This window comes from Eschrichtius robustus, chromosome 4 (assembly GCF_028021215.1).
Source record: "Eschrichtius robustus isolate mEscRob2 chromosome 4, mEscRob2.pri, whole genome shotgun sequence".
NCBI lineage: Eukaryota > Metazoa > Chordata > Mammalia > Artiodactyla > Eschrichtiidae > Eschrichtius > Eschrichtius robustus.
Window position 1 is genome coordinate 113,235,232 of NC_090827.1, and position 23,740 is coordinate 113,258,971.

The following is a 23,740-nucleotide window of genomic DNA, read 5'->3' on the forward strand; positions in this document are numbered from 1 at the left end:
GCAAGCCTTTCCTTCAGTGATGGAGCATTGAGAAGAATTTGGGGATGGCAGCTGGTGATTAACCCTAGTCTGCGTGTGTTTGGGGGGGAGGGGGCGGTTCCTTATTGCCCTGGCTTCTGTGTTTTGCTTTTCTATTAGAGGAAATGCTTTATTAAGAAAAGCCATTCAGATCTCTCTTTCTCACTCTCTTTTTTTTTTTTTTTTTCCTGACTTGCTCAATACTTTTTCAAGCTCTTATTTTCACAGAGGAAAACCAAGCCGCCTTCCCGAAGCTGTGCCTCAGGTTTCGTTCTTGCCAAGGTCTTGCAAAGCCAGCAGCCCACGTGCCTCTGTAGGTCAGAAACAAGGGCCCTTTGGCTCCATCCAAAGATCATAATCATCACAGTAACAAAACAATATCCTTTCAGTTTTGCTCAGTGCTTTTCCTTCCATGATCTCTTTTCATGTATAGAGTACATTTAGGAAAATATGTACAACACTTGTGGATAAAATGCTTAGGGATTTCCACATTTGTTTTGGTGATGCCCCAGAAACCTGTGTAGGAGCCTAGTGGGGAGGGGGCCCCCTAAGGACAGGATGCTCTGCTGACTTATTTCTCTGCCCTTTGCTCAGCCAGTCACACCAGCCAACTCAGCTGCTTGCTTGTGCACGTTCCATATACTGGAGTCCCAAGTTCCAGGTAACATACATTTCACATTTCACTTGATACATAGGTCTCATAGCAGGGGAAAAAATTTAAAAAAAGCTTGGAGATTAGTAATCAGTGGCATATCTTCATAGTGTTGGTAAAGAAATACAGGCCCAGAAAGGGAAATCATTTGCCTAAAATCACAAAGCTAATTAGTGGCAGAGCAGGAACTAATCCCTCATCCTAGGTATCATTCTGATTTCTACTCTAGAACATGTTTTATTGCTGCATCTGGCTAAACCAATGACAATGAGTGAAAAGGACCAGTAATTTGGACCAAGAGGGGAGAAATAATAATAATAAAAAATCCTGAAAGCTGAAGCTTCTGGCCTGCCCCGTCACCCTCCTGTGTACCTGGGGGATCTGAGTTCCCTGAAACTTGAGAGGTTATAGAAAGCCTGGTGCAGCTACCTCTCCCTCCTGGAACCTCACTTTCACCTCCAGAAACTGACCTGGGTTGGTCACTCACCACCATCTCTTTGGGCTCTGGAATGTTCTTCCAGGTAGGAAATAACTAGCAAGGATTACCCCTGTCCAGACTAGCTAAAAGTTTGGATCTGAAGCTCAACTGAAATCAAGGATGGGAACGCTTTCTTTCTAATGTAAAACAATAAGGTTTTATAATGATGAAGTTGTTCCAAGCCGCCTTGCAGCACCACAGAAAGACAATCAGCTTCCAGGTAAGAGAATCAAGCCTCTACCACAACTTTCAAAAACCACAGAAGGGAGAAGGTCTCCAAGCTGCATGAAGTTCCTTTGAGAAGGCAAACTCAGATCTATTTTAGCCTCTTCCTGTGAAGGAATGGCAGCGCTGAAGATGTTCCCTGGTGTCACGGCCACCAAAGTGACACTCTTTGCGCCACCTAAAGGTACTGGGAAAGTAGGGGGAGACAAAGGCAGTGGCTGCAGCTGAATTAGCAGCTCCAGGAGGGCAAAGGGACAGTTCTTCCCAAGTTTTCAGCATATTCAGAACACTTTGAAAGATACTTTACCTTCTGTAAAGAAAAATATGTTTGCTTATAGCTCCCTTACCTGTAATTTCTTGCAATGGTTTGCATACTGTCTGTTCTGTCCTTCCTTCCTGCCTTCCTTCCTTCCTTCTTTCTTTCCTCCTTCCTTCCAGTAACCTCTCTCTCTCTCTGGCCAAAACAATACCATTTTTTCCTGTTCAATCCCTGAAGAGAGTACCAATTATACTTATTTTGAAATGATGACAACAGTACAATTACTGAAAACCATTAAAAGCAGATTTGAATTCATGTCTAGTACTCAGATACTTTCTTCAAATTAAGCATTGGTCTCTCCTACAGCCTTATTTTTAAATGCAAATAGTAATGTAATATTTTAGTAATATCTTGAATCATGGAAGCTTTTAAGGAATTAAATTTATTGAGTCGATTTCCCATCAACAGCAGACTCTGGCCAGGGACATATTCTGGCTATACTATAAGGTTCTTCCTGAGGAGCAGACCCATTCGTTTCTCATCTCTGAGAAAAGATGAGTGGAGAGAGTATTACAAGAGGGGGTAACAAAACAGGTAAAGACAAGGATGTGGGGAAATCTGGAACACAAAGAGGGATAGTGAAGATCAGTGATTGTTTATAGGAACTATTTTGATGCATATCTCCTTGGTGGCAGATTATCTCCCATTATTCCCACCTCTTTAAGATGTACAACAACAGGGACTTCCCTGGTGGTGCAGTGGTTAAGAATCAACCTGCCAATGCAGGGGACACGGGTTCAAGCCCTGGTCCGGGAAGATCCTACATGCCACGGAGCAGCTAAGCCCGTGCATCACAACTACTGAGCCTGTACTCTACAGCCCGAGAGCCACAACTACTGAGCTCACGTGCCACAACTACTGAAGCCCACGCACGTAGAGCCCATGCACCACAACAAGAGAAGCCACTGCAAGGAGAAGCCCGCGCTCCACAACAAAGAGTAGCCCCCGCTTGTCACAAATAGAGAAAGCCCACTTGCAGCAACAAAGACCCAACACAGCCAAAAATAAATAAATAAATTTATTAAAAAAAAAAAAAAAGATGTACAACAATAGCCATAGTATTTTCCAGTGAAGCAGATCAATGTTATTTGCCATCAGGGATCTTAATCTTGCAAAAGAATAAAGTTAGTGAAGTATATATTTGAGTGAAAATAAACCCCTCTCTTTTAAAAGAAAAAAAAGAAAACCTTTTATTAGTTTGCGTCACACGGCTTGTGGGGTCTTAGTTCCCTGGTCAGGGATCGAACCTGTGCCCCCTGCAGTGGAAGTGTGGAGTCCTAACCACTGGACCACCAGGGAACTCCCCAGCCTTCCTCTTTCACACTGGAATTAACAGCCAAGGGCCCTGGGAGGTGGGAAGGGGGAGGGCTGAATGTAAGGACCATGAGTTCATGCCACACATTGGTGCCGAGGAGTGTTGCCTATCACACTTATTTCCAACTCCAACCACCTTCGCAGTCCTGCATGGAGCTTTACTTTTGAAGGGGCTTTTGTGTGTATAAACAATCAAATTTACTACTTGCTCTTTCTTTAATGTTCAATGTAATTATACTTATATTAAGTAAATTTTCTCTAAACATTTAAACATAAATTTATACAACTTATAAGTCAAAATTTAAACTTTATGAATCCTCTTACACATTTAAAAGTTAATAACAAACCTTAGTCAAATTCTCTATCCCAATAAAAGCATAAGCCTAACGTGCCACATTCCTTTAAGTGCGTCAAACATGTTAAAAACATATTCACAAATGTGTGATATTCACAAAGTATCATAATGCTTATAAAATATATTGTTATATTCATACTCAACCTATGAGAAAATTAGTGTTTCTATAGGTTTAGCTAAATTTCTCCATTATTCACGTGCTTTAATATATTTTAATGCATCTTTTTGGGTTACAGTGACCTATTGAACATAAAACCAAAAGATTATGGTTGGTCAGCTGAGATTGTTGAGTTATCAGTGAATTGATTATTGATCACACCAAGGTCACTGTTTGAATTTCCAAAGTGAGTCAAACCCTAGCAGATATTTTTTATCAAGATTGTTTCATTGTGTCAATGAGAATGTCCACAGCCACGTCTTTTCCTGCAACTTGGTGTCTCTACTCCCTTCCTTCATTATATTTGTATCATGGGGTGAGACTTACGTCCTCCCCAAATTCATATTTTGAAGTCTTAACCCTCAGTACCTCAGAATGAAACTATATTTGGAGATTGTATCTTTAAGGAGGTAATTTAATTAAAGTGAGGTCATATGGGTAAACTCTAATCCAATATGACTGGTGTCCTTACAAGAAGAGTATACTGGGACACAGACAAATACAGAGGGAAGATGATATAAACAGAGAGAAGACAGACCTCAATAGGCCAACTAGAGAGGCCTGGAACAGATTCTTCCTTCATGGCCCTCAGAAGGAACCAATCCTGCTGACACCTTGATCTCGGACTTCTAGCCTCTAGAACTGTGAGAAGGTAAGTTTTGTTTATGCCACCCAGTCTGTGGTACTTTGTTCCAGCAGTCCTAGCAAACTAATATATAATATTTAGCCTCAATTTACAATTTAACTCAATTTACAGTTTTTGCATCTCAGGAAAATTGGTTGAGTCATCCAGAAGTTTCATTTTCTAGGAGATAAGAGGCTGAGTTGACCTATCAGGGCTTCTTCTTGAATTTAACCCATTTATCATGTGGCAACCCACTGGTATGCTTTCCACTTAGTTTTTGCCCATGGTCTCTTGAGCTGACAGGCCTTTGCTGCTCTGGGTATAATTTCGATCTCCTAGGTAAAACAAAAACAAAAACAAAAAACCATAATACTTATAAACATGTACTTGAAAAAACAGAATGTCATGTATGTCATATATGTCAATAGTTCCTTACCAATTTTAGTTCATTCAAAATTTTTATTCACCCTTCTTTTGTATTATAATTATCATCTTATACATTTAAATGAACTCATTTCATCTTTGAATGTCATAGCTTTCTTATAGACTCAATTCATTCCAGTTAGATACAGTTAATATTCTTGTTTGATGGTCAAATTATTATAACTTGGCAAGTAGGAGTTTCTTAAAACTATCTCCTTTGTCCTTGCAGGATGACCCTACACATTTTTAAAAGTGTCCTTGACTTCTGGCACTCACTGTAGCTCAAAGTCCATCCTAATTTTTCTCCATAGCAAGACATGGAGTCAGTTGATCTCCAAGGAGCCTTGGTTCTCTCTAGCTCAAGAACTACCTAGTGTTGGAGGAGGAGATGTGGCCGCTCAGTGTCCATGACCATGCTTTGCATTTGAGTGATGGGGGACAGGGAGACATCAGTGCTGGACCACCAGGGCTGGACCACCCTGGGGATAGAACTGAAAACATCTATTTCTCGTCAAGGTCAGGAGGCTCACAATTAATCTCTAATTTAGCTTTAAGATTAATAAGTTACTAAAAAAAGATTAAAATGTTATTTTAATTTATTTCCATTTCACTACGCTTGACTTAACTTTTAACCCATCATCCCAGTTACAATCATGTCTCCTTTTTTACTTTCTTTTTATGTCTCATCAACCACCATTTTGCAGTCACTTTATTGACCCTAAAGAATCCAAAGTACCTCATAAATTGCCTCTATGTATCCTCCCTCACTGTCAGGACGGATACAAAGCAATCTAGTCCCTTTCACACACGTGAACACATTTAGGTCCCATAAGGTGATATTTCACAGGCTTAAGGCTTAATTTTCTAAGGATGTAATTTACAGGCTGAATGACCTTTACCCATTTTGTTCCCCTCTCTGGACCTCACTAACTCAACTATAATGTTTTGTTTCGTTTTGTTTTGTTTTGTTTTAACTAAGAAAAGAAAAAGAAAAGGCCAGGTTTCAAATTCTGTGATTCAGGAATGCATCCGGTCCAGGACCAAGTCTGTTTCATAAACTAAAGGATCTTTACAGAGTGAATACAGAGGGAAGGAAGGACAAAAGAGCTGAGAGCTCTCCCATCCTATAAAACCAGAGACTGAATACCACTCAGCTGTTCTTTCCCGATGTGAACCGGAAGATTAAAAGGGTTAACCTGTGTGAAAGCACTTTATAGACTTAAACCATGTGTAAATTGCCTTTATTTTTATTACAAATTACCAATCATGATAATGATTGAGTTAATTCAAGCATTAAGATGTTAAAGCTCTCACCTAGGTGTCGGCAGCAAAGCCCTTACAAAGTCCACGTACCCTGGATTTCCAATTCAGTGCTCTATCCACCAGATTATGCAGCATTTAAATATGAAAATGAATTCCATGGATGCGAAGCAATCATTCACCCATGGGCCAGGCTCTCGTCTTTCTCTGCACACCTGTTAGGAAGAGATCCAACCGGAAAGGCCCCACTTGCCTGAGATAAAGGCCAGTCCACTAAGGACTGTGACGTCGGATGCCCTGCTCTTGAGCATTACAGCACACCAGCTGCATTAAGGTTGTAAGGCATGCAAGCCTTCCCGGGCTATTTTATTCATTCCAGGTCTCAGGGATACCTGGAATGTGAGATGAGTTTGGGTATACCATGTCTCTACAGCATGGCTGAAAAGTGAAATGCATGCATTGTAAACAATACATGATTTGTGTAAATTTATTTTTAATATACATACACTGAAGTATACTGTTTTATTATTGAAATATAATTGATTTACAATTTTTGTGAGTTTCAGACGTACAGCAAAGTGATCCAGTTACACATATAGATATATGTATTCTTTTTCAGATTCTTTTCCCTTATAGGTTATTACAAAATATTGAATATAGTTCTCTGCTCTATACAGTTGGTCCTTGTTGGTTATCTATTTTATATATAGTAGTGTGTATATGTTAATCCCAAACTCCTAATTTATCCCTCCCCCTTCTTCCCCCTTTGGTAACTATAAGTTTTTTTTCTGAGCCTATTTCTGTTTTGTAAATAAGTTTATTTGCATCTTTTTTTTTTAGATTCCACATACCAGTGATATCATATGATATTGTCTTTCTCTGTCTGGCTTACTTCACTTAGTATGATAATCTCCAGGTCCATCCATATTGTTGCAAATAGTATTATTTCATTCTTTTTTATGACTGAGTAATACTCCATTGTCCATATAGACCACATCTTCTTTATCCATTCATCTGTTGATGAACATTTAGGTTGCTATATGATCCTGCAATCCCACTCCTGGGCATATATCCAGAGAAAACCATAATTAGAAAAGATACATGCACCCCAGTGTTCATTGCAACACTATTTACAATAGCCAAGACATGAAAGCCACCTAACGTATGCTTTTTGGTGTACTTTTTTTTTTTTGAGTTTTGACAAATGCCTAGAGTAGTATAACCATCACCACATTCAGGATACAGGACAGCTCCATCAACACACAACTGCTGTCCTTTTGTATTCAAGTACTCCACCTGCCCTGAAACCCTGGTGACCACTATCAGTTCTTCATCCTTATAGTTCTACCTTTTATACAATGTCATATAAGTGGAAATCTGGCTTCATTCACTTACATACTGTATCATATATTTTAGATATATCCATGTTGTCTTGTAATTTGTGTTTTTTATGGCCTGGTAACGTTCTATTGTATGGATACACCAGTGTTTGTTCATCCATTCATTAGTTAAAGGACATTTGGGTTGTTTCCAGGCTTTGATGATTAACAGTGAAACTGCTATAAATATTTACATACATGTTTTTGTATAACATAAGTTTTCACTTCCTTGAGTGGAGTTGAATTGGGAATCATATCAACCTGGGAGTTGAATTGCTGAATCATATGGTGAGTGTGTGTTTAACTTTATAAGAAACTGCCAAACTGTTTTCCAAAGTGACTATACCATTTTGCATTCCCACTAGCAATGCATGAGAGTACTAGTCAATCTACAACCTTACCAACACTTAGTATTGTCAGATGTTAGTATTAATAGTAGCACTATTATTATTATAGCAATTCGAATAGGCATGTAGTGGCATCTCATTGTGGTTTTAATTTGCATTTTCCTTGTGACAAATGATATTGAGCATCTATTCATGTGCTTACTTTCCGTGGTAGATTTTCTTCAGTGAAGTGTATACACAAACCTTTTGCCTGGTTTTAAATGAGTTGTTTTCTCATTCCTGAGTTCAATAACTATTTTTAAGCTTACAATTTTTTGTTCACCAAGAAAAATCCAAATACCCAAGATTATTATAAATAGAATTTGAATCAATGGTAACAACAGAAACCTAGATTTTAAGAAGTCCAAATATTTAGTTATAGAACAGTACTTCTCAAAGTTTTGTGTACAAATGAATCATCTGAACATCTTGTTAAAAATGTAGATTCTGACTCAGTAGGTCTGGGATGGAGCCTGAGAGTCTGTGTTTCGAATAAGCTCCCAGGTGACACTTATGCTGCTGGTGCCTATATCAAATTTGAACTAACAAGAGTCTAAAAGATCCTGGTTAAGTTCCCTTTTCTACCCCAAAGCTGACCAACACTCATCATGTAATCAAATCTTCCTTTTCTTTCAGAAGAAAAACATGGAATTAATAAATACCTTAAGATAATTGTATCTCTTCCACGGGTCATTACACATATTGCTAGACCTTGAATGTCACAAAGTCACCGTAACAAATGTTTGTCCAAAATTATCTTATCCTGTTTTATTTTTCTTAATTTTGCTACTAAAGGACAAAGAGGGATTCCCCCCACTGAAGTCATTCTAATGAAGAAATAGTTACATTTGTACCGTATTGGAATCAATTATTTTTTGACCCCAAAATACTTTGAAATAGTATCTGATAGAAGTAAAAACTTTCTGTGTTTTTCCCCCCATTACCAGTGATGTGGGAGTGGGTGAGTACTATCCAGATATCCTAGGACGTTATTTTAAAAGCCTCACAAACACAGGCTTTTTTTTTTTTTTTTAACACTTAGATGGTACCTACAGGAATTATTGTAGGTACTATCTAAATGTTATTTAATATTGCATTGGATATAAAATACAATGATAGTAGAAAAACCCTTTTATTGTCCAAGTCTCTTTGACACCTGGAATTTCTGTTTCATTTCTTGGTTTAAGAGAATCAGAATCCTACTAGCTAGCCCAGAGAAGGAAACCATCTATAATTTTGGCAAATGCAAATACTTGTTTATAAAGGGGTTGTATATACTTTAGAGGATAACCAAGATGAGCCACTGAGATTCAGGAAAAAACTATTAGAACTTCTATTTTCATTCATTTGTAAATTTAAAAGAATAAGAAAATCACATTTGATCAGTGTTGACTGTATCAATCGACACATTGAACTTCATTTCATCTCCATGTCATAGAATGGAAGATAAAGAATTCCATTTTGGACATAAGTTTGAAATATCTGAGAGAGATTTGAGTGGAGATGTCCGGTAAGCAGTTAGACCAGCAATCACAAGAGAAGACGTGTTGGAGCCACAAACCAACAAGGTGTCAGAACAGAGAGGGAAGTGAACGGGATCCCTTCAGTAACAAAAGAAGGTGTAAATAGGAGGTAATTCTAACATTTAGAGCTTAAGCAGAGGAGGAAAAACAATCAAAGAAAGTTGAGGAGGCAAAAGAGTAAAGAGTGTGGAGAGAAGCAAGCTTGTTCCCAGGAGAAAAGAATGTTTCAGAAAGTAGTTGACAGAGTGTCAAGAAAGATTGATTAACCATATTAAATGTTGCTGGCGGGTTTAGTAAAATGAGGGCAGAACATGACTACAGGATTTGGTTCCAGGGATGATTGGTGATCTCAGCAAGAGGGTGGCCATCTCAAAAGACCCCAGTGCAAAGTGGAAGCACACAGGATCCATGCCCAAGGAAGGACACTTTCTTGTCGTTGTTAACAGAAGTCAACTTTATTTGGTGTGAAGAAATACATGCATGTTCTGACTGAAATCTGGGGGAATTAAAGAAATGCAAGAGGTGACCAAAAAAACATGTTCTAAATTAATCACCAATAATCCTGTCATCTAAAGGTGAGCCCTGTAATAATGTTGTGTCCAACTCCTCTGTTTTCTCAGTTGGTAGGTTTTGTTCCTTTAATTTGCTCCACATAATTGTGATTAGGTTTTATGCACTGCTTTTTTCACTTAACTTTTTAACAAACAAACTTTAAATGGTTTGTCAGCATAGTATAGCATAAAGTGTGTACATCATATAGATACTCATCCTAGATTGTTTCCAATTTGAAAGCTGTTACAAATAATGCTAAAATGAGCATCTTTCTGTATAAGACTTCTCCCCAATTATTTTGTAATTAAAAAAAAATTTTTTTAATAAGGAAATTTCTAAGTTAAATGTTAAGATGACAAACTCTTAAGACCTATATTTTTTAACTGTAAAAAAATTTTTTTGAAATATAGTTGATTTACAATGTTACGTTAGTTTCAGGTCTACAGAAAAGTGACTCAGTTGTACATATATGTATATATATATATATATACATATATACATTCTTTTTTTACTTTCTCTTCCATTATAGGTTATTACAAGATATTGAGTATAGTTCCTTGTTGGTTATCTATAACTTTATAGTAAAAATTTCAAACATACAACAAATTTGAAAGAATTTTACAGTAAACACCCATACACCCAAACCTAGATTCTACTATTAGGTACTTGCTAAGGACCTCTTTTTAAAATGCGTATTAGTATGCTGTGGAATGACAGAAAGGACTCCAAATCGACCCATAAACAAGATAAATAAACTCTTGGTGGTTTTAATTTCCATGAACACAATTTCTAATTTCTTTTCTCACAATTCAGAATATTACTTTTCTACCTTTACCTCCAAGGATATAGAACTTGTCTAATACTGAGCGGTAGAACATTGCTGCCAGTAAAAGGAGAGGGAGGTGGGTCGGGGGAGAGAGAGAAACAGGAAGGGAAAGGAAGGGAAGGGAAGGGAAGGCCATTTGCTACCTTTAATTTCAAGAAAGCATTTGAAGTTGTGTAAGTTATGTTTTTCTCCAAATATCTGCATTGTCAAAAGCTGGAGTATCTGCATAGTTGACACTTATCAGAAGTTTTAGCTTCTGGGACAGCCAGCCTCCTCTTCCTACCATCCCCAGTCTTCCATTTGGGAAACTTCTATTAGCTGGAGTCCTGGTGAGAAACACCCACCCCTCACTAGAGAAGAAGAAGCAATACAATTCTTCTCGTCCTGTCTTGGGTCAGCAAGAAGCTGGCTCATGGGTTGGGCTCTGCAAGATGGCAATCAATTCCAGGGTTTGGATCTTGAGAGAATGACACAATAATGTGGGAACAGAGGTCATTTTCATCACCGTGGTGCCCTGAGAGGGCCAGCCCATGCTTCTGTAATGACCTTTGCTGCAGTATTTGACGGTCATCTCTTCCTGGTGATTACCTGTGTCTACATCTGCTCTTCCTCCTCTTGTTGTTTCTATGAGCCCTGAAAACCCTTCAGTAATCACCCGTTTCAACTAAATTGCTACAAGTCAGTCTTTGGTGCTTGTAAAGATGTCTCCGTCTGAGACCAGTGGGCAGGGCCAGGCTGCATTTAGGATTTTGGACTTTAGAGCTACTAATGGGCAAAAATTCTTTCAGCACAACACTCATTATCCGGGGATGATGGAGACCTCCCTGAAAAATAGTGGCAATCAGAACAAAAGGACACATAGGAGTGAATGCTCCTGGATGGTAAGGAGCAGAAAGAAGGCTGCTCAGAGTGGCTGACACCCCGGGAGCAAGGACCTTCTCATCTTCCCATGATACAGAGACTCAGGACACCAGGGAAGTAAAGACAAGGGACACAGAGGCTGCAAGTATACCTGTCTGGGAAATCCAGGGACAAATGAAGACGCCAGGAGAGACATTTCCTGTAGCTTGTGTAGACTCCAGTGCTGTGTTTTGTCCACTTTGTGGAGCCAGAAAGAATGAAAACTTGATAATAATCTGTTCTTCTGACAGCTCCTGACCCCTCAGTGCTCATCTCCAACATGTCAGGTGGGAAAAGTCCACCCAGCCTACAGTCACCACGCCCACCTTCAAGAAGAGCTTCCTAAACTTCATGGGTAAGATTCACCTGCAACTCTGGTTAAAAATGCAGCTTCCCAGGTGCTTCCCTCAGAGATCATGATTCAGAGGGTCGGGATAAAAGCTGAGAGTGATTTTTTACCATGTTCTGCCATATGATTCTTGTCATCATGGAAGTTTGGGAAACACCGCTGTAAAGTCTCTTACCTGATAAAGGTATAACATAGACGCCTAGGAGGGATATCCCTGGCCATCTGCAGTATCATCACAGAAAAAGGTGGTTTGAAGGCCAAGAAGAGTAGTTCTTGATATTGTCCATACCAGCATCTCCTGGAGGGCTTGTGACAATATAGATTGCTGGTTCTACTCCCAGAGTTTCTGACTCAGAAGGTCTTGGTTGGGGTCTGAGAATTTGTATTTCTAACAAGTTCTCAGGTGATGCTGTAGCTGCTGGTCCTGGACCACACTTTGAGAATGACTGACCTAGAAGGAACGCAATGTCCACAGGCGTTCATGTTGGAGGTCAGGCCATGGTAATTATCACTTACCTATTCTCCCAGAGGAAACCCCTCCCCCGGTCAATGAACTATTAGAAAAGGACAGGAGATCCTCAATCCAGAATTACATAACCTGAGGCACCAGAGGCCAAGATTCCCCATCCTGCACAATATATCAGACAATAAAATCTAGAATCCCCAATGTGGTCATCAAGTGGACTCAGAGATGCAACCCAAACCCTAACCCTCTTGAAACTGAATAAAGTAGGAGGTTGGAGGGAGATGGATGCCTGTACAGAGGCCATGTTTCTACAGTACAGCCTTGGGAGACCCATGGCAGAGTCAAAGCAAGGAAACTGATACAGAAACACCTGGGCCTTGGGACACATCCCTAGTGTGTCAGGGAGAAGACAGCTGAGATGAAGGGGAGGTCGTGCTGGGGTGGCGACTGGGCACAGCTGGAAGAACCAGGCCGAAGCGCCCAGAATGACTCTGCCATACACTGGTGGATGCCACCACGTGTAGAGTTGGACCATGGAACCCAGTGCATACAATCTACCTTTGGAGGGCTTTGTAAATGCCAGACAATGCAATGTTCTAAGAACTTTTCATGAAACAAACTCCCTTAACACACACTAATCCCAGTCAACAGGTATTATTAACATGGCCCTTTACTGATTAAGAAAATAGGGCACAGAAAAGCCAAGGATACTGGTGGAAGTCACAAGATGAGCGCTCACTGGAGCCACATATCCAATCCAGGCCATGTGACTTCAGTGACTCTAGGCTCAACCTCAATGTGCTGCTACTTCTCCTTAACAGAAGATGTATTTTGTGATTATCTGCCACCTTTAAGTTCATAATTTAGCCACTTTGGGTGGGGGTTAGAGGAGGGGGATATAAAATAAAAAAGATACTTTCCCTTCTTTGAGAAAGATTACCCTCTGGTAGGATGGACAGACATACTTACAGCTAGCAAGGCATCTACATCCAGTTAAAGGCTGTGGGGATGCAGAAGAGAGAACTGAGGGAGTAAGTGGTAAATCTTGGAGACTTGGTGATAGAGGAGGTCTTTAATCTAGGCCTTAAATGTATTATAAGCCAAAAAAAAAAAAAAAAAAGTCCTTGCAAGGTGGGTACTTAAAAGAGAATATCTTGGAGAAAGAAGCACCTGATTCTGAGTCCCTGACCTCATTTTTCAGTCCCTGACCTCATTTCTCCTTTGCTTTGCATCCCTTTCTGGTTCCCACTATCACCATCCCGCTGGCCTTAGAGGGTAGTAATCTTCAAATATTCTGGACCAGACAGAAAAGACCTTTCTATTAACTCCCCACTGTACAGCTGAGGCCAGGCTGGAATTAAAAATAATGGAAATCAATAAGCCTTTTACTAAATGCTCCGGAGCAGAAACAAGGAAATAACCAGTCCTATAATATCAAAACTTTGTCTAAGAGGGCTGCTCCTTCCACACATGATCCCTGGGGAAAGGGCATCATGCCTGATGCCTTCTCTTCTTAGACCCTAGTCTCCCTTGAGATAGTGGATATCTATTTTCATCCCCACCTGTCATCTAGACTCCTCAAAGTCTAGACAGGAGATGGAGAATAGTCTTCCCTGGATCTGGTGCCTGTCCTTTCAGGTCTGGCCTTCTATGTTCTAACTCACCTCTCCTCTGAGTAATTAGAAGTGATTGACCTACTCCTCTGGACTTTCATTTCTTTATGGGCTTTTAAAGAATACCATGGCTACCTTGTCTGAAATCAAGTCTGGACACTGCCATGAATTAACTGCATAAATTTGATCCAGGCATTTGACCTTCCTGAGGTTCTGTTTTTCTGTTGAAAAAATTAAGGGTTGGAATGAGTGGTTAGCTCAGTTCTATTTCTGATCTCTCTATTAGTCTAAGGCCATCCATGGACATGACTCAAGTTGCTTGTAGCATATGTTTTTCCTCAGCAGTAATACATTAAGGGAAATTGCCTGAACCTGAAAGGTCAAGTCCATGAGGAGGGCCTGTGTCCCTAAGCTCAAAGACTGCTTTGCTTTTAAAGAACAAGGTTGGGTGAGTAGAACCTGGGCTGTTGGATTCTCTATCTCTATATACATAGTATTTAAAGTACATTAGGTCTAAAGAAATCCAGGAACCCTTTCTATCTCTGTTAAGGTCAATTGCATGTAAAAACAGCATGGCTGATATAAACACAAAGGCCCATTCATCAGCTTCTCTCTCAGGCTGCAGCGTCCAGTCTCTGAGATAACAAGCAGGATTCAAGCACTTTCCCAGGAACTACAAGCCACGGCTGGGTCACACCAGTGGGCCATCAGCACGTATATACAAATGACTCTTAGCCAACCACTGGTACTCACAAGTTCCTTTTTATATGTGAAGATATACACAGAATTTTAATATGATGATGGTAATGATCAGATTTATGCTCAAAGAGGAAAAGAAGCCCAGTGGAAATAACAAAATGGCTTGAGGTGACCCCACTGACATCAGCAATATCTAAGATTGTATTGAAGGTCATAATATTGCCTGGAGGATTTTCACCATTAAGCGGTCTAGAACATTAGATGCTTCTCCTTTGGTGGGAGGAGGTCTGGGAGAACCAGACCAGGAAGACATAGATATAACAGAACCAAGATGGAGATTCCTCTCAATAAAAGTACAGGAGGCATCAAAACTAGGAACTCTGCTTCAGGGGAGAATCAAAGTTAAGAGACCAGAGAGCAGGAAGAAAACATTGAGACTCAGGTACAGTACCAAGGAATCCAAAGGTAGTAAAAGAGAAGAGTAGACCATTGAACGAGATGAAAGAACAGAAGGTCCTTTGGACAAATACTAGGAAAAAATCTCTATTGTCTGAGGTTGGATATTAAGGTGGCCTTTTAACATCCTGGTGGTATGGTACATGGGGCTCATCAAAGATTCTATAAGTCAATCCACCCTACCAAAAAAAGACCATGGGTGTGTGTTTTCTGGGCTTCATGATATCCTTGGCTTCCAGCTGAATTTGGTTTCTATCACCTAAGTTCATGGTATATTAGTTACGTACCCCTCAGTAACAATTTACAAGAGACGTAGCACCTTAAAACAACACACATGTATTATATCACAGTTTCTGTGGATCAGGAGTCCAGGCTTTACTTTGTTAGGTTCTCCATTTCAGAGTCTCATTTGAAAGCCGCAATGGAGGTGCTGGCCAGGGCTTCAGTCTCACTTCAAGTTTTGACCAGGGAAAGATCCTCTTCCAGGGCCACGTGACTGTTGGCAGCACCCATTTCTTGCAAGCTGTAGGACAGAAGACCTCAGTTTCTTACTGACTGTCAGTTAGAAACTGCTATTCTCAGTTCCTTGCCATGTGGCTTCCTCCACAGGGCAGCTCACAACATTCACGGCTTCTGCACAGCCAGTGGGGAGAGTCTCCTAGAAAGATAATATTACAATCTCATGTAATATAACAGTGTACATGCAGTCACTTATATCCCATCACCCTTGCCATACTCTAGTGGTCTGAAGCAAATTAGAGGATGCATTCGCACTCAAGCAGAGGGAATTATGCAAAGGTGTGACTACTAGGAAGTGGGGATCACGGGAGCCACTTTGAGTCTGTCACACATAAGTAGAGCTGCTTGTTGGTGCTGGATCTCAATATGCTTCCATTCTCCTCGAGAAATGCAGCGAAGACACCATAGGCTTGGCAATGAACTACATCACATAGTTAAGTACAGACTGCAGGACCAGACAATGGGGCTCTCTAATCATTCCATAGTTGATGGGACAAGGCTGTTTCTCCTCTCTCTTGGCTAATAGCTGAGTTTCCATTCCCAGAAATCAAAGCTTTCCTTTTCCCAAGTAGACAGAAACCACGAACCAAATGAAATGAGGTAAAGAATTTAACAAGGAAAAGTATTTGGGTCCCCTAAACCTACCTCACAAGTTGGGGCAGAACTTGGTCATAAAGACTCATGAATAAGGCTTAAGGGATTTGATTGACTCAATATGAGTCAGCAGTGTGATGCGGCTGCCAAGAACAGCAAAGGCTGTGTTAGACGCAGTGTAATTAGTCCAGATGGAGGATTACCCCAGAGGAGATGACCTTTTCTCACTTTGTGCTTCTCTGACCACACACAGAGGCTGGTGCTGATTCCAGATCTCACGTTCTAGAGGGGACATGGGGACATCCCTGAACCTGGAAAGGAGAGCCCCCAGGAGGTTGAGGAGGTGGAAAGCATGGAAGATAACAAAACAAAAGGAACAAACTCTTGAACGGAGAATAGCACTGTTTTCAAACACTAGAGGCCTGTCTTATGGATGAGGTATCAGGTGGTTTTATGTGAGCCCAGGGGAGAGAGCTGATAAGCTTAGTAGAAGTCCTAGAGAATCAGAGTTCTGCTCAGGGTGAGAAACATTTTCCAAAAGGCATAGCTGCCATAGAAGAGGGTAGATGCTTATTGTTGGAGATCTTCATCAAGTCGTTCAGTTATTCAACAAACCTTTATTAGTGCCTACTGATGGCCAAGCACCAAACTATGCAGATACCCAACAAAGAAGATGCATTCCCTGTCTTCAAGGAACGTACCTTGAATAAGACAAGTCAATAAACAGTTTCAATGACAGGAAGTAACCAATAACCTCCAAGCCTCAGACATTCAGTTCTTACTCATGCCCCATGTAGGAGGCCACAGCTCGGTTCCTGGGGTTCCATGTGCCTGCTCATTCTAGAACCAGAATGAAGGAACTCGGGACAGGAGAAGAACAAGAGTGTTGGTGGAAACTTGTGACCCTTTTGAAAGTTTCCCCTCAGATGAGACTAATCTGCTCACATCCCATTGGCTGAAGCATGTCACATGCTCAATGCCAATGTCCATGGGCAAAATAGTACAGTCTTGCCACAGGGGGCCCTGTAAGACACAGCAACAGGCAAGTATGTATAACCCTATACAAGAAGGTGGGAGCAAATATCAGGAATAACCACACAGTTTATTATAGTACCCTCACAGTCATTCTATGGAAGTTGAGAGGACAAGATTTTGTGGAAGACGTAACCCTTTGAAGGGACTTCAAGGATGGAGAAGACTTTTTTCTTGACAGTCTTGGGCCAATCACTCTCCCTTTCCAAAATCACTCTATATTCACACATGTACTTACTATATAGGATAATACATTTCAGTGTGAATGTTTATAATTTAGTTAACTCTGGTCTAAGTGGGATGGTTTTCTTGCCTAGGGAGAGAAGTGAAAAAATAAACACTTTCCACTCGGGAAAGAAATCTCCAGAAATTTAAATGAGGTAAATGAAATTTAACAGCTGAGAAATTACAACTATGAAGAACTAGGTTAATCTAGGAATGAAAGGGAGTGAATCAAGAAAAAAATATAAGAAGCTGAATTTAATTAAGGGACCTAGAAGGAAGATATTAGTAGCTTTTCTCCGTGAGGAATAATAAATGAAAGATTGTCATTTTTGGTTGTAAAGGCCTAAATTATGGTCCCCTGCACACTTCCCTCCTCAAAAAATAATTTATTTAATCTATCTGTGAAAATTTCACAAATGGAAGGAGCCAAGGCAGGCTGATTATAGTCTGTTGATTTGTTTGTTTATAAGAAATTCTATTGCCATGGCCTCTGGGAGCAATAGAGTAGAAAAGAAAAAAATATCCCTTTTTTCCTAAGTGTGGCTTGTGAACCGAGGGAAGTTGTCTGAGGCCGGGATGGGCACTTAGCCTAAAATACTTCATTGTTCACATTGCATGTCCTTTAATTTTTAATACATTTAATTCCTGTGTTCGGGGAGTTTTTCTTTTTTTTTTTTTTTACCCTCCTGGTGCAAAATCATTTTGTTAAAACTTTTGGAATCAACATGTCAAATGCCAACTGCACCATGCAGTGGCTGTGAGATAAATGCTTCTTCAGTAATTTTCAATTAAAAAGCTACCTTGTTCTCTTCAGAGGAAAAACACAATTTTAATATTTTAAAAATAGTGTGGTGATGATAATAAAATCACAACCAGCATTTTCCTCTAAAGCTACCACTGGGGCCCTGGGTGGGCCCAATTAGGGGTGACTATAGTGAGTTTCAATCTTTCTGGATGTGTAAAGTTGCTGTCGGCAAGGCAATGTCTGGTGAATGGAAGTTAGAAGCTTCTTCGGAGTTCTGTGTCCACAACCTGCTAGCCATGGGAACCTGGCTGATAACAATAGGAAACACTTAGGGGAGCACTTACCGTGTGCCACATATGGTTCTAAGTGTTTACATGCATTAACTCATATAATCCTTGTGACAACATCACGTGAAGTAAGTATTATTATTATTACCATTTTGTAGACAAGGAAATGGAGGCACAGTAACTTGCCCCAAACATATAAAGATCTTCTACAAATCAATAACAAAAAGACAAAAACACAACAGAAAAATGGGCAAAAGACATAAATAGGCATTTCATAAAAGAGGGACAAATTAAGGGTATGGTATTAACAGATATAAACTATTATATATAAAATAAATAAGCAACAGGATTATACTGTACAGCACAGGGAATTACACCCATTTTCATATAATAACCTGTAATCAAGTATGAGCTGCAAAAATCTGAATCTGAATCACGATGCTGTACACCTGAAACTAATATAATACTGAAAATCAACTATACTTTAATTTTTTTAAAAAAAGTGAAAGTTGATTTCAATGTTATCACCACCACCCCCCCCCCAAAAAAAACAAACAAACAGTAATTATGTCAGGGAATGGAGGTGTTAACCTTACTGTGATAAGCATTTTGCAATATATACATATATGAAATTATCATGTTGTACACCTTAAATTTATTTATGCTATATGTGAATAATATCTCAGTAAAACTGGGGGAAAAAAGAGGATATCCAAATAGCCATTAAACATAGAAAAAAACTGCTCAACTTCATTTGCAATCACAAAAGTCCAAATTAAAGCCAAAACGGCACAGCATTACCTACTCAGTAGAGTTCCTGACAGTAAACAGACTGGCGCTACCAAGTGCTGGAGAAGAAGCAGAGCCATGGAAACTCACACACTATGGGTTGGGAATGAGTCAGCCCACCTTCTCTGGAAAACAGTTTGGTATTAACCACTCAGTTGGACTTTTGCAAGTCCTGTGATTTAGCAATCCCACTCCCAAGTGTAGAACAAAAACACATGCACCAGGATATTCACAGATGTGTGATTTGGGAAAGTCCTAAACTGGAAACAACCTGAATACCATCAACAGTAAGACTAAGAACACTCCGATACTCACACGATATAATACAATTCAGCAGTAACGATGAACTTCATCTCCAAGCAATGGTGTAGATGAACTGCACAAATGATGTTGAAAGGACTGAGACACAGAAGAATACTGGATGATGGCATGTAAATAACGTTCCAGTTTGCAAATTTAATCTCTAATTTTAAAAGTCAGGAGAGTGGGTGCTTTGGGGAAGGAGGGAGGGTGGCGCAAAGAGAAAGAGGCATGCAAGCCTTGCGGAGGTAAACAAGACCTATCCCTACGTCTTGAACTCAGTTCTTCATTCCTGGTTCATGAATTGGGTGAAAGTGAGTTTGTTTGACTACTTTCCCTTCTTCAGACTTCCATGCATCATCAGACAGTATTTGTTCATTTTCTATATGAAGTGAATGTTGAAGTATTACACACTAATTTATACTTTTTAAAGCAAAGACCTGGCCCCTGTTTGTGCCTGTTCCTAAGAAATTAGAAATCCAAATATACAATAAATGTTATGTTAAATAAAGTTAAAACTAAACAACTTTAAATGCTACAGACTTAGAAATATCCTAGTAGGACAAACCTGCAATTTCAATTTCATTTTTCATTTCAGCTATTATCTACCCAGTCTTAATCCAGGAATTGCCTTTGGGTAGTGGTGTTATTGTTTTGTTTTGTTATTTCCTCTTTCTAATTTTCTGTGATTTTCCAAATTAGCTATAATGAACAAGTATTACTTTATAATCAAACAAATGCAAAAGTAAACTTTAAAATTTAGCTGAACCCTTAATACTGAGATGTGGAAGTTTAAAAGTAGCATGTAGTCCTTATTCATGTATCACTTGGGCCCTGTAAGTGCTTCTTTCTCCTCTGACGTGTTCAATAAATTCAGTAGAGAATTTTGCCATTTGAAACTCTTCTATAGAAACCAAGCCCATGATTCCTGGATGTGGCCCAGATCCCACCTCTTTGTGAGGCTTTCCATTCTCTGACCAGTCATTTGGAAGCAGGACCCTTGATGGTCAAGCAGGGCCCTTGATGGTCAAGTTAAAATGATCTTTTTCTCTGAGTACATCAAACATTTTGAGGATTAGTTCACATGCATAGGACACAGTAGTATCCATCTCTTGACTGACTGAATGATTTACTAATTAAGTACCTCAAAATTTGATTCAATGGTTTTGGTTTTCTTTATTCTTATTATAACATGTAATTACAAAGGTAATGTGAAAAATTACAGGAAAAAAATGTTATAATACATCACTTAAGGGTGCCGTTTCAAAGATTTTAAGAAATAACATACTGTATTTCACTGACTTTAAGGTTTTTTTTTTACATTTTAATATTTGTGAAATTGGGATTATCCCACAGTTGATGGCATCTTGCCATTGTGGTCAGCCAAGCAGTGTCATGAGGCTGATGTTGTTGCCTGCTTGTTGACGGACTTGCTTGTTGCTGCAGTCAGTTTTGAAACTTGTCATGATCCCTGCCTCCTGGACTTCATACTTTCCAGTAACCTCATCCCCTACAGTATAGGCTAGACCTAGCTACTTATTTATAACAAACTGCATGTGACAAATGTGACAGGATGTCACTTCTGAGGTTAGGTAATAAAAAGATTCTGCCTTCCATCTGGGGTGTGCATTTTGCTATCTCAGATGAAGCCCACTGCCCTATGGGGAGGCCATATGGCAGGGAACTGAGGGAAACCTCAGAATGGCCAGCGAGGAATCAGGTCCTCAGTTCAATGACCTGTGGGGAACTAAATCCTGCCAACAGCCAAGTGAGTGAGCTTAGAAGCAGATCCTCCAACTCTGAGCCTAGGTGTGACTGCAGCCCAGACAGACACCTTGATTAGAATCTGAGCTACTCTGAGTCAGAGGACCCAGCTTAGCCATCCTGACCCACAGAAACCAATAGAAAAATGTGTGTTGTGTTAAGGCACTAACATTAGGGTTAATTTGTTACACAGCAATATATAACTAATACACCCAACTGCCATCAGTTCAATGTTATCATTATTTGAAGTACATGTGGTGAGTATAATTGTTTTAAAATGTCTTTTAAAAATACACTAAGAATTTTCATTGGAATGAAGTAAGTCAGAAAGAGAAAAACAAATATTGTATATTAATGCATATATGTGGAATCTGAAAAAAAAAATGGTATATACGATCTGATTTACAAAGCAGAAATAGAGACACAGACGTAGAGAACAAATGTATGGATACCAAGGGGGGAAGGGGGTGGGTGGCATGAATTGGGAGATTGGGATTGACATATATACACTATTGATACTATGTATAAAATAGATAACTAATGAGAACCTACTGTATAGCTCAGGGAACTCTACTCAATGCTCTGTGATGACCTAAATGGGAAGGAAATCCAAACAAGAGGGGATATATGTATATGTATAGCTAATTCACTTTGCTGTACAATCGAAACTAATGCAACATTGTAAAGCAACTATACTCCAATAAATTTTTTTTTAAAAGATAGTATATATGCAAAAAGAACAGAAACAGGGCACTGTGGTATAAATGTGACTTCACAAAGTCAATGTCCTTATTTGTAGTAATGACCAGGAATTCTCTATTCTCTTGCAAACCAACAACAAAGTGTTTATGGGACTGTGTTCATTTTTTAGGGCTGCCGTTAACTCAGCACCACCCACTGGATGGCTTAAACAACAGAAACTTATTTCCTCGCAGTTCTGGAAGGTAGAAGTCCAAGATCAAGGTGTTGGAAGAGTTGGTTTCTTCTAAGGGTCTCTCTCCTTGGCTTGTAGATGACCACCTTCTCCCTGTGACCTTGTATGATTGTCCCTCTGTGCATTTCTGTGGCCTAGTCTCCTCTTCATATAAATATACTAGTCAGATTAGGGTTCACTCTAATGACCTCATTTTCTCTTAATTCCCTCTGTAAAGACCTGGTCTCCAAAAACAGTCACCTTCTAAAGTCCTGGGAGTTAGGACATCAACATATGGATTTGAGAGTCGGGGTACACAACTCAACTCATAACATAAGATCATATGTTCACTGGTTCTGGATGTTAGGATGTGGACACCTTAGGAGGCCATTATTCTGCATATATCAAGGGTGGATGATGAAAGAGAGTTTCCTTTATGCTTCAACATGCCACACCTGCGAGTGGAGTACAGCTAGCAAACTTAGAATGATGTGCTCTGCAAAAGAAACACCTCCCATTCTCGCTTATTTAGAAGATAATGGCCCAGTTTGATTTCCCCTGGGGTTGGGGTCTTTTCCTCTTGCTATGTTCCACCCCTTCCGTGTCACTTGCCTTTCAAGTGAATACAAGTCCACTCAGGAAGCAACATCAGCTCTGGTTAATGGCACTACTTGAAATCAGTGACAGAAGGAATATTCCTTGTATTCAGTAAAACCAAAATATATGTGCCATGCACTGTCAGTGGCTGTCAGCTGCGTCATCTTACCTAAATCTCAAAATATTGTCTTCTAAGTACCATTGTGTTTATCTTATGGAAGAAAAAATGAGGTTCAGGGCGAAAATGTGAATAGATTTGAAAGGCAGAGAATCATACTTAGCTTTGTCTGACTCCCAAGCTTTTGCTCTTTGAGAACTCTCCTTCCCTTCACTGCTATGATTTTCAAGCAGCAATGACCTCTGGGGCAGACATTGTCAGTTCACAAGAAGAACTGTTCCCTTAAAGGGTCTGTAATCCAGAGACCATTTAGGGTGCTTAAGAAAGTAGATGGGTTTTGTTGTACTTTTTTTAAGAAAGACGGGACCATCTGATTTAATTCCCTTTTATAATAATGTGCTTGCATTCAGCGTGTACTATATGCTTTACATGTAATAAGAAGAGAAGGGGGCCATTTCTATTTTTACCATCTTAGAGAAGAAGAAACTGAGGCTAAATAAATTGGGTGAAGTCACAGAGCTCATTCTGCAGAGCTGGGATCTGAACCCCAGCAATCTGGTTCTGGAACCTGCTCTCCTGGGGTTTGCGATATCTCCTGAATGTTTACTTTGGAGGAGTTCACTTCATGTTCTCTTTCTAAGTATGAGTAGGGCCTAAAAGGCATAGACTATGAGCCCAATAGACTTACAATAACCCCAGGAAATGACTTTGGCCATGGTAACAATTAGAGAACAGGGCAGTACATAATGAGTGCTAATTGTGGGCAAGGGATAAGTGAATTAGGACCAGGAAAGAAAGAGGGTTAATCAGTTGGGAGATTTTAAATTTACCTCCATAAGTGGCACCCCTATTCTGTGCCTGTGCAATAAAGACAGATGAAAG